Here is a 12,551-nt window from a genome sequence, read left to right as displayed (position 1 = left end):
GCTCGCTAAGCATGCCGTCTCTGAGGGCACGAAGGCTGTTACCAAATTCACCTCTACCTGAGCCGAGTTCTTTTCCTCTGTAAATATTTTGTCACGGTGTCTCTTGACACCACCTTTTCTTGCAGAATTTGGGCCCTTCTTCTCCTTGATCTGTTGATTAGGGTTTTCCTTCCTATTTTGGGGGAAATATTTCTTCGATTGTTCAGCTTTTGGTAAAAGGTTGTATTCTGCTTCTTTTTAAAGTGTTCTATATTCTGGCTTGAGGCAAATGCTGTATCCAATGCATAGCATGTCTTAAGATTCATCGTCGCTGTTGTTTATAAGTTGCAGAGGCCTGCTGTAAAACAGTCGTTAAGGTTCAATGCTACGTGTGATCAAAGTTTGGTTGGGTTTGGCCTGGAGCACACTAGGTACATGATGGCTCTGTTTCTTTTTTATTCTGTGTTTGTATTTTGATCTATATTATTATGTGTTTTGTCTTTTAATCTATATTATGGGAATTTTTTAGTATTGAATTGGTTATAGATTTAATTGTTGATTTTTTTAGGATTAGGTCATATAATTCTTGAGTAGACTATGTATGTGATGGCTCCGTGTGTTTTTTTTTTTTTTTTTTGGGGCGGGGGGTATTCTGTGTTATGTTTGTAAATATTTGGGTATTAAGAGTTAATTAAGGTATGCATTGGCTGGTTCTGTTCTGTATTGTGAGATTTCTTCAGTGTTGAATTGGTTATAGATTTGAATATCTCGATTTTCTTATGATTACTCTTTATAATTCTTGGGATTAAATGATGCAAAATATTTAAGAGGGTATTGATCTAAGAGGGGCAGATGAGATTGAGTTGTTATAAGAGGTTTCAGTTTTTTATTTTGTTCCATGAGCTTAAGACTGTAATTGGTTTTGAATAGCAATGGGTATGCCGTTGTGTGCAGAAGGTTTTAGTTTTTGATTGTCTCAGGAGGTAGAGACATAAAGCTGCTTGATTGGTTTATTGGTTTGGGTGTGCTCTTTTTAAGTGTCAAGAGGCTTCTTTCATTTCGTTTCAGGAGAAATTGCTTGTTTGATTCGTTGTCCAGAGGATTTATAATTGGTTTTTAATGGTATTATGTATGCAAGTGTTCATGTGAAACAGTACTGGTTTTCTTGCTCTTGGGGATTCTTACTAAATGTTTCTGCAAATGCAGCTGTATTCTCGTCGCTTACCTAGCAACTATTTTAAAACGGAATGCAAAATGCCATTAACAACATGCTTTTTCTCTGTTAGTTTGATTAATGCATTGTTCTATGTAACAAAATGGAAACTGTTTTTATTTGTACAATTCAAATGCTATTGGCTACATCTTAACAACATAAGTAAGAAATCCAGAGACTACGACATTCACAGGTAGTTACGCTAGTTTACGACATTCATGCACAATCATGTAATGTGGCATGGTTATTCCATTCTGTCTGTTTTCTGTAGTTTGGAAAACACTTCTTGGTGTTTTTAGACTTTCAAAACTCATGTTTTTAAATGAGAGTTCTTTATTGGGTTTGAAACATTACTTACTTTGAGTCGTTCATTACTGAAACTTTCAATTTCTGTACGATTAAATTGTTTTTAGAATCTTCTGAAATTAAATTCTTAAAATTTTATGACGTTTTTCATAATTTCAGCTCTAGATTTAAAAACTACAATATAGAACATAAAATGGCGGTAAACGCATTACTCTTTGCAGTCATATATAAATTTATGAGTAAACTCTCGAGTATAATATACTTGTATTATACTCATTTATACTTGTATTATCTCTCTGAAACTTACATGGGATGTTAAATATCAAAATACCTATTTTATTTTATGGTATATTCAAAATTTGTGATATCCTGCATATGGTTAAAGTTGATTTATTTATTTGTAAAAAATAATCAAATTATAATTAAATTTTATATTATAAATTAAAAATAAGTATATAATGATTTAAAAAAATTACCATTTATTTCCACTCTTGTTTGTTTTATCTGGGATAAAATATGGCAATCATTAATCTATCAACAACCAATCTATCAACATGAAAATACTTCTTATGTACCCTAAATCTTCAAGTTGTTGAATCAATTTGAAGTAGAGTAACTCAAGTCTCAATTCTAGAAGTTGTTGAATCAATTTGAAGTAGAGTAACTCAAGTCTCAATTCTAGAGACTTGAGAAGGAAGAGTATCTCCAAGTCTGTTTTTATTAATTAATGAAGGTTGTTTCTATTTTTATAGAAAAAAAGCAAGAGTATCTTCCAGGAAACTCTTTCAATTCAAGACTTTGGAATACCTTTTAGCTTTGTACTTCATAATGCCCCCATTAGTTACAATCATGGAATTAATTTCAACATGTTTGAATCAAAGCATTACACTTTTCTATTTAACAATTGAAGTTCACGGATGGAGGAAACCATTGCAACATAATCAACATATCTCTTAGGAGGTATGCCTCTGAAATTATATAATCTAACGAAACCAACTGTAGTAAAATGACAAGTTTATTTAAGAAGCAAATTGGGTCCTTGGAACATAGAACAATAAATTTCAATATTTTACATAAACATGAAGAACTTGGCTACAAAGACATAAAACAAAAACTGTTTATATAACCCACATAAATTGATAATTCAAAAATAAAAGACAAAGTACCCTTCTTCTGTAAGGGAAAGATTAATGTGGCATCTTTGCCTCATTTAAACTTAGATAATCTGGGTAAGAATACCCATCCAGTGAAACCCCCAAAATTTATGCTAAGACAGAGAAAAATTGGTGTGGGAATCCACATTTGCTGAAAGTTGTTGTCGTCGCAATGCAAGGGAGAAGAGCAGATTAACCCTGGCCATCAACCAAAAGAAAAATAGAATGGCGGAATTAGACGAACAACCAGAATCGATTAAACATGAGAAAACTTGGAGAAAATTATTACATACGTCGGCACCATCAACTGTGTAAGGGAAAAGCCAAAAATAACCCTCGACAGAACTCAGTAGTGACTCATATACTGATCCAATGGCAACCTGAAACAAAACACAGAATACCCCCCGCCCCAAAAAAAAAAAAAAACACACGGAGCCATCACATACATAGTCTACTCAAGAATTATATGACCTAATCCTAAAAAAATCAACAATCAAATCTATAACCAATTCAATACTAAAAAATTCCCATAATATAGATTAAAAGACAAAACACATAATAATATAGATCAAAATACAAACACAGAATAAAAAAGAAACAGAGCCATCATGTACCTAGTGTGCTCCAGGCCAAACCCAACCAAACTTTGATCACACGTAGCATTGAACCTTAACGACTGTTTTATAGCAGGCCTCTGCAACTTATAAACAACAGCGACAATGAATCTTAAGACATGCTATGCATTGGATACAGCATTTGCCTCAAGCCAGAATATAGAACACTTTAAAAAGAAGCAGAATACAACCTTTTACCAAAAGCTGAACAATCGAAGAAATATTTCCCCCAAAATAGGAAGGAAAACCCTAATCAACAGATCAAGGAGAAGAAGGGCCCAAATTCTGCAAGAAAAGGTGGTGTCAAGAGACACCGTGACAAAATATTTACAGAGGAAAAGAACTCGGCTTAGGTAGAGGTGAATTTGGTAACAGCCTTCGTGCCCTCAGAGACGGCATGCTTAGCGAGCTCACCCGGAAGAACAAGTTTAACAACAGTCTGCACCTCCCTGGAGGAAAGCGTATCCCTCTTGCCGTAGCGAAAGCGCAGAGCATCAGAGGGTGAATGGGCGCGGGTGGAAATTACTCCCCGCATGAATTCTCCGAATTCCAGCTCATTACTCGCCGCAGGAATTACTCCCCGATCGGTCAGGGATGTCGGGCGATCGGTCAGGGATGTCAAGGTGTCAAGGAATGTCAGGGCGGTCAGGGATGGTGGCGGAGAAAGGTGATGGCGGAGCGGGGAGATGGTGGTGGAGAGTGGAGAGTTTACCGATCGCCGAAGCCAGACTATTTTCCGACCGATGCCAGAAAAGGGGCCATTCTACAGCCTCCGTAGACTACTCCATTATAAATTGAATGAGTTTAATTTATATAATTTAAAATTTAAATAATTGTCAAATTTAATTATTTGTGAAATAGTCCATAATAATAATAAAATCACTATTACATTGTGAATTCATTTAAAGAACAAATTAATTAATATATATTCATCTTAATTTAACATTCATTAAGTTTCTAAATATATATATATAAAAGAAAAATATGAAATAATTAACAAAAATATATCTTCACTTATATTTTGTTAAATATTTATTGGCTTCCATTAAAATATGTCGTATATTTATTAAATGTAAAATCTATTAAATACATTGTACAAAAAGATGAGATCACGAGTAAAAATTGAGCTCAACCTTATTTTTATTTGCCCCAAAACCTAGGGCAACCCCAAGGTTAGTATAAACATGCAACAACTAGATGATGGCTGGAAGATTAGCAGTTGCTGGGTCCCTGCCTTGTCTTCCTAACTTTTTTTCCCTTTTTTAGGTCGTAGGGTTTCTGTATTTCCCCCTCCTTTTTTCTCCTTTGGCAGGTTTGTCCTGTTATTATGGGGTGTTTGGGTCATTATTTTGCTTTGTTTGAGTTTCGGGCTTATTATTGTATTAACCTTACCTACTAGTGGGCATATTTGTTTTTTCCATATTTCTTTATTTTTTTACTTTATATATTTCTTAGCCTTAGAATTAAAATTCCCCTTTAACTAATAACTAGAAAAGACCCGCTTTATTCCTCCCAATATTAATGGCATAGTTAACTGTAATAATTTTGGAATAAATATATATTGATTAAATAATTATTATTTGAATTTTGACCATTAAGTTTTAAGGATAGATTTTGATATATCAACCCTAGATTATGACATTCATCTTATAAGTAATAATATGTTTACCTATAGTCTTAGTTAACCTCAGTATTTTATTGGAATAATAAATATAGTTCTAATATTGATTATTTGACCATTAGGTTTAAATTATTAGTTATGATATTAATAGACCTAGCTTTAACGACCCTAGATTATGGATTTACCTAATATAACTAATTTCTAGAAATATTAATGGTTTAACAACTTGTTTGATAATATTAATTATTAGTAGATATAGATGATTTAATAAACATATATTGTTTATAATTATTTTTATATAACTTATCATTTTAATGACCAATTAATTTAAACAATATATATGATTTATTCTAAAGAACATGATCTATCTTACCATTAAATAATTATGACTCAATTACCTAGGATAAATAAAATTCTAAAAATATTAGTAATGGATTATCTTTACTTGTAATTTATATTGGAATAATAATGGATTATAGATTAATTATTATATATTATGACCATTATAATTATAATATTAATTTCTCTTAATATTTGGGATAATATTAATAATATTCTTATTTTTAAATTAACAATTGAATTTCCTTGATGTACCTAATTTTACTTTCTTCGAGAAATATTAACTAACTAATTTAGTGGTTTGACCTGGTCAAAATTAGCCGTTAGGATTTAGCTGATGGAATCTCTGCACACTCTATTTATTCTCGCTAAGCCAGATCAGTTCTTCAACTTGTCCTGACGATGAACCACACTGGTTGGTTCGAAACGCGTCGACAAAATATTGGTTATGTGATTTTGCCGAAGATATCTAAACAATGTTATGGATCACAGAAGTCTAAATTCCTTAACTTATTTTCTAATTTTCAATTTTTAAAGTCTTTTATTCTTTTTATTCTTCAAATTAAGCTAGTTTTACTTGGGAATATGAGATTTCTCTCCCCTAGATTGTTCGCTTAACAATTGATAAGTCGTAAATCAGGACAAAATACTAAATTTCTAGTTGGTGTGCTTGATCCAAAGAAAAATACATGCAATCACAATTTCCAATGAGTTAAGAACTTTTAATAGCAAAGAATTTAATGCCAACAGCTTATTAAGAATTTGGATTCATTTTCTTGTTGTTAACTAAAATGAAAGTGAATCAGAAATCACCACCGAGTCCCCCAAGCACAACCATCATTTTAACCTAAGGCAGTGATTTTCAGCAATTTGCTCAATATTTCATGTGCGTGTTTTTCTTCAATACAACTCATATTTGCAGTGCGATAATAAAGGGGAAATTATAACACTTCCAAATTTGCTCTTCTTCATGTAATATTAACAACAAAGAAACAAAGCACTTGAGTGCATTGAAGAAGACAAGACACCAAGTAAAACCCATAAATATGGAAATGAATGAACAAAAGGATATCAAAATACAAACGTGTTTATAAGTATAAATTTATCTACAAGGTTACTTGCTGCAATCTAAATTTTTCCTGTGGAATATTGTTAAAATGCAGGAAATGATCAGACATTGTTGAACCAGGGAACACATCCCCACAATTGTGATATTTGCGGGAGTTTAAGGTTTCCAAAGGATGTGAATTACTGGGATACTAGTAGGTTTTCAAAGGATGTGACTTATATGGATATTGGAATCTATGCAGGAAAAAAAATCTCCCCAAGACATGTTACCTGATGTTCACGCAGCCAACAGAGTTAACTACACCATTCAAAGCAAAGTGGAATTTTTGTCGACCTTAATAACATAAGGATGTATTATATCTCAACAGATGAGAGACAAATTTAGGATGGATTTGAAAGAAAATGGCATCTAATCCAAAGATGGAGGCCCTCTTTGTTAACAAAAAAACCATTTACAAACTAAAAAACAAATAGGTTTATTGTATTGCAAAGAACTAGGAATAAAACAGTGACAAAAGAGACAGGCGAGGTTCACCAAAATCTTGTCATTTGGGAGCATTTCCAGAAATGGTAATGCCTTTAACTTCTTCTCAAAACCATTGTTATTGAAGTAGTAGTTGTTACAATTGATGACATGCTTTATGTTATAACTGCCATGTACAGTACCAACCTTGGCTCCAACTTTGACAAGTTTCCAAATTAGGTTAAATTGGTTATCGTTAACTTCCTTAAGCTTCCCATTTGATTCCTCTCACCTAATTTAACTTATAAGTAGGAAGTTTTAGGCTCCCGACTACAAATATTGTCACCTTTCGTTAGAGAGTAATGCTCCAATGCAAATAATTGTAATAGCTATTATGTAGGGATTGTGTTATAGAGTGTAGACAACTCTAGGTTTAAGAGTGAAAATATCGCAGTTGGTTACTATAGAGGATGGAGCCTTCCAGTAGGAATTTACTAGCTTAGAAATGGATGTATTTGTGAATAAAAAAAGGTACTTGTGTTGAATTTCTAGTCTCTTGTTTGCTGCATTTGCCAGTTTACATCCTAGTATCAAAACTTGGCCAAGACTAACTCCCTTCAAAGAGGAGCATGGATCATGGATCTACCGGAAATGAAATCCTCATCAGAGTAGGAATAGATTAGAGAGTTCATAATAGCATAGGAGTGCGTTGATTTCTACTCTTAAGGTTTGCAAAAATAAGTATGCATTGTTGTTTTTTTGTGCAAATAAATCTATGTGTACTTTGTAGAAATCAGTAATGCATTGTTGTTGTTATTTTTTGTGTGCAAATAAATCTATGTGTAGTTTGCAGAAATAAGTATGCATTGTTTTTGTTATTTTTTGTGTGCAAATAAATCTATATGTAGTTTGCATAAGTGTGGTTTTCTTGGGTAAGTGAAGCTAAAGTGTAGCAAATTATGAGTTTCTATTGAGAAGGATTTAAAGACAATAAAGAAGCTAGTTGCATGGAAAGCTACAAAGTTTGTTTTCTCTTTTGAGCTAGAGTGTAAAGAGCACTCTTAGAAAATTTTGGACTTTGTTGCAATTGCTAGGTGATTCACAACATCCAGTGTAGAACCAACAAGTGATGGAGATATGGAGCATCCATTGCATAACCAAGAATATGTTGCTCTGTGTTGAATCTCTAGTCCTTGATTTGTTGCATTTCCTAATTTGCAACCCTTATCCACTTATTTGTTCTAATATAGCAAAATTTGAACTAACCCGTGTCCAATTTTCATCCTCTGACCTTAGGCATTGATGCTCCTCCCTAAACCATACGAGAAAGAGTCCACCATCTTAATTCAATAGATGAAATATCTAAGTTGATTCAAGCCCCTAAAATTAGGATATCGAGATTCCCGCACCCTAAAGTGAACAGATAAATCTTTAGATATTGCAGAAACCTTTAATAAATGGAAAACAACCTGAGAAATAAAAAGAGACCATTGTTACTAAAATGTCGCGTGTTCATCGAAAGCTTCTTATTTCCAAAACAACTCAAAAAATGATTAAGCAGCAAAGAACCCAGGCTTGAAAATTTTGCTAGGTCAACAAATCACTATGAATAAAGCCCCAAGTACAAAGTCGTAGAGTGCCAACTATAACTATAATAACGAATCTCTCAATAAATATCAACATAACCGAATCCAATTTACACATGGTGATGGGAAAATGCAAACGAAGCAACGTACAAGTTTCTAACAAATACCCATTTGGAAATTGTACCTAAGAGATAAATGAAGAAACAGAGAGACATGAGGGTGGAAATGATGTTGGACTCATTGTTTGTGGCACGCATTCAACGAGTCAAAGCATTGTTAGTTGAAGCACTCACAACTAATAATGCTTAATTCCAGTGGACTTTTTTAGAAACTTAAGCATAAAATGATGGAAAACATAAATAAAACATCGGGATTCGGAAAATCCTTTTCCTAAGACGAAATCGCCAAACAAGAAACCCAAGAAAACAAGACAAACTTATTGATATCATGTATGGTGCTGCTAAACGTTGTGGAAACAAAGTAGATCTATAATCCAAGACCAAACGAAACAAAATGAAACAAAACCCTGTAGATATGGATCTCCCTACCAAACTATTTGACAAATAGCTTCATGAGAAATTGTTAGATTCCCTACTTACGGAACCAACAAAGAATGTTGGCAAGAAAAGAGAATAAACGCAAAATGCATGTCAAAATCTACTCAAATTCGCAATGTTGCAAAGGGGGCATGCAAATTTAGTCAAGACATTTGTTAAAAGTAGGACCAAAGAGAAATAAATGCCAACAACCCGAGAATGGATCCAAAACATACCAAAAGGCTCTAAATTCGACAACATTGCAACCAGTGAAAAGAATCAAAATATTGTTCAATGCAGACACACTTTGCATGCTCATCCTTGTTTATTTATTTACCATAACTTAAGATTCCAGGTCGAGGAGACACAATTCAGCTCAGCCCATCAACGCAAGTAATGTCTGCCATTTCCATTACACAAATTCGTTATCTTAGAGGTGTCTGCCATAGCGGTTTCATTGAAAGAATAATCTCCAACCATCATATAATCACTTTCCGAGAAGACAAAAGTAATTTTTTTCCCTGAAAAAATAAAATAAAATAAAATAAATAAATAAATAAAAAATAATAATAATAATAATAAATAAATAAAAATAAAAATAAAAAATTAAATTAAATTAAATTAAAAATAAAATAAAATTAAAAAAATTTTAAAAAATAAATAAAATAAAAATAAATAAATAAATAAAATAAAATAAAATAAAAAATAAAAAATAAAAAATTGGCAATTTCAATTTAAAGATAGAACCAAAATTTCATTCTTCATGTGTTGAACCATTTTTGCCATTATAAATCAAGCACTTAGTTTCAAAATAAGAAACTTTGTTTACCTTTTCAACAACAAAAACACTTGAGTAAATCATAATTGTGTCTAAAAGGATCAGCTTAACTTCTACAGAGTTGTGAATATTACAGATTTAGATGGAAACACAAAGCTTGATAGCATCTTCATTTAATTCGCTATAAATATGAGTGTGTGAAAAAAATTCAAAGAAGAGACAACACTATCAGTTGATCTCCCTAAGGGAATAGAGTATAATCCTAAAGTTGGCATCTCCCATTCATGGAATTTATCACCAAAGATGAGTCTCCAATACAATGGAGGATAGTACATTACTTTTCACTAACAAGAGAAAACAACAGCCTTAATTCCATTAATTCAGCTATATTTTTTGTCCTTCAACCCAACTCATCTTTCTACCTTAGGTATGGGAACTTTTGTCAATTGCTACATTTTACCGATTTCATCATTCCCACTTCTTCATGAATTTCCTTTTCTTGCTTTTCATCTTAGCTAAGTATCTATCCATGAAAAAGCTCCTTAAGTTTTGGGTCACCCTATTTCAAATACCATAACTGAATAACTTTTCTTTGAATACCATGAGAGGGTCTTTCTCAATTAATTACTCCCCTCTATATGCATCTTTCAAAAATATTGTCCAATTCATCTCGGTGCCTTCCAAATAAAAGGTACGAGACTACTCCTTAAGTGTACGGTAGGTGTCTTTTCCCAGCTTTAAGTCCTCCTTGAACTCCACTAGATGATGTATGGAGGCCTTCTTCTCTGGGGTCGAGCTAAGAAACTCATGAATCAAGCCCACTCTATACTTCTTCCCCTTCAGGGACTGCAAGTTCAAATTGGAGTTGTTAAAATACCGTGAAACCAGAGGAAGTGTATTGCAAACATTCAATATCTACACGTCATCCTTGCTAGTAGGGAGACGCTTAGCATACTTTACAGGAAACACAAATGCCTTTTTAACTTTCTCCTCATTACCAATATAACTAGCCTCCAAGGTTGTAACTACCTGTTATCACTCCAAGAAACTCTCCTAGGTTGCAGCTCAAAGATGCCTGGTAACATATAATCTTCAATATTGTTCTCAGAACAATTGGAATGGATGATGGTTTGGATCAAGTCAAATAATCATTTCAGCTCTATTCTCACTCAAGACATGCATGAACACCCTCAACAAAACAAGGCTTTAGACCACTAATGCTCAATAATTTATAGACTTAATGGATAGATGGAGAATACTAATTGTACCAGCAGATTGCATACATCAACACATATGAATGGCTAGCTACAGGAAGTAAATGAGACTTGCAAATCTAATTTATCAATGCAGAGATAAGATGACAGTTATCTGGCATTAGGCATAGCAGAAAACCCGAATAACCTATTAAAGTGCAAGCATAAAACAACAGAGAAAATGGACATTAAACATATAATAGCAAAAGAAGTTTATATTGCTAGAATGAAGAAGAGAAGCTTGAAGGAACAAAGGAGGAACAATCTCCAGAAGTTGAACCCCTATTACATTTTGCTTTCAAATATTTATAGCTTTTTACAATGATGTTGAGTCTTCTGAGGCTTGAGACGTCTTAATCTATCCCTCTGTCTTGTTTAACTGTTTGATCTCTGACTAGGCAACCATGGCTCGAAGGTTTCTTCTTTTGACAGAAGAATAACCGCATTTAGATATTTTGGGTAGTTTGTTGCGTTGTTTGGGAGCTCTCTCATGCTAGAGATGCCCCACAATCATTATGTTTATTCTGGTTATGTCGTGTTGTAGCTCCACGATCGCTTTGGGTTGATTTAGCCTCTACTCTATGGTGGAATGGCTCTTCGGGCCTATGAAATCCCTTTAAAATGTGGACAATGACTTCTTTCTGTTATAAACAGAGAAATGATGCAGCAGTGGTGGCATCTTCGAAATCCTTAACAAATTATTCTCTCGTTCTTGTAGCAGTGGTGGCATCTTCGAAATCAGTAGCTGTGAGGGACCACCAGGACAGACGTTATGGGTTTTATGGACAAATGAGGCCCCAATAGAGCAAGGGATACAACCACAGATCGTGCAGCATGGAATTTAATTCACACAATGGAAAAAGGCTTACAGCTTCGACGAGACAAATGTCATTCTCACACCACAGGGACAGATGTCAGCTCAAAGGTAAAAGTGTAGACAAATGTTTGGGTTGACCATTTTCAAAAGAGACGTCTATCGGCGTAATAATCAAATGAAATTTGTTGATATTTAATACTAATGAAATAATGAAGGTCATTATGTTACAAGTAACATTAGATTAGTAGTTTCATCACTTAATTTTTATTTCTTTTGCTCTTGTTGTAATTTGTGATAACAATGATAACATTTGGAATATAATTCGGTAGAGAGACAAATATATAGAGCTTTATTAAAATTAATTTTATTCTTTTCTCAATTGTATTTTTACATTTTTTTATTATTGTTTTTAGTGTCTCATGAAATTAAATGTGTGCTTTTAAGTTAAAAGTTAAAGTAGGTACGAGGAAGAATCCACCAAGTGAGAAAAACAAGGTTAGATAAAGCATATAGATAATGTTGTTTTTCCTCACACAATGTGCCTTTAAGTAAATTATGTACAAAGTTAGTGAGTACAACTTATAAGGCCATTGGGTATCTAGTTTATTGCACTTCTGAGTGAAAGTTGCTATACAGTCATTAAAATTTAATAATGGAGAATACCAGTGCAATGATAATCAATACCAAAGGAAGACCACCATGCTACAAGCAACACTAGGCAATGTATTCATTACTTACATCATCTTTTATTTTGTTCTTCTTATGATAGCATTTGGGAAACAACTTGGTATGAACATATATGGGATGTCCATTGTTGTCCAAAC

The sequence above is a fragment of the Pinus tabuliformis genome, chromosome 4_2 (assembly GCF_031772625.1).
Source record: "Pinus tabuliformis cultivar Carrire ecotype Pingquan chromosome 4_2, CPIR1, whole genome shotgun sequence".
Taxonomy (NCBI): Eukaryota; Viridiplantae; Streptophyta; class Pinopsida; order Pinales; family Pinaceae; genus Pinus; species Pinus tabuliformis.
Note: the sequence above shows the minus strand (reverse complement) of the source record.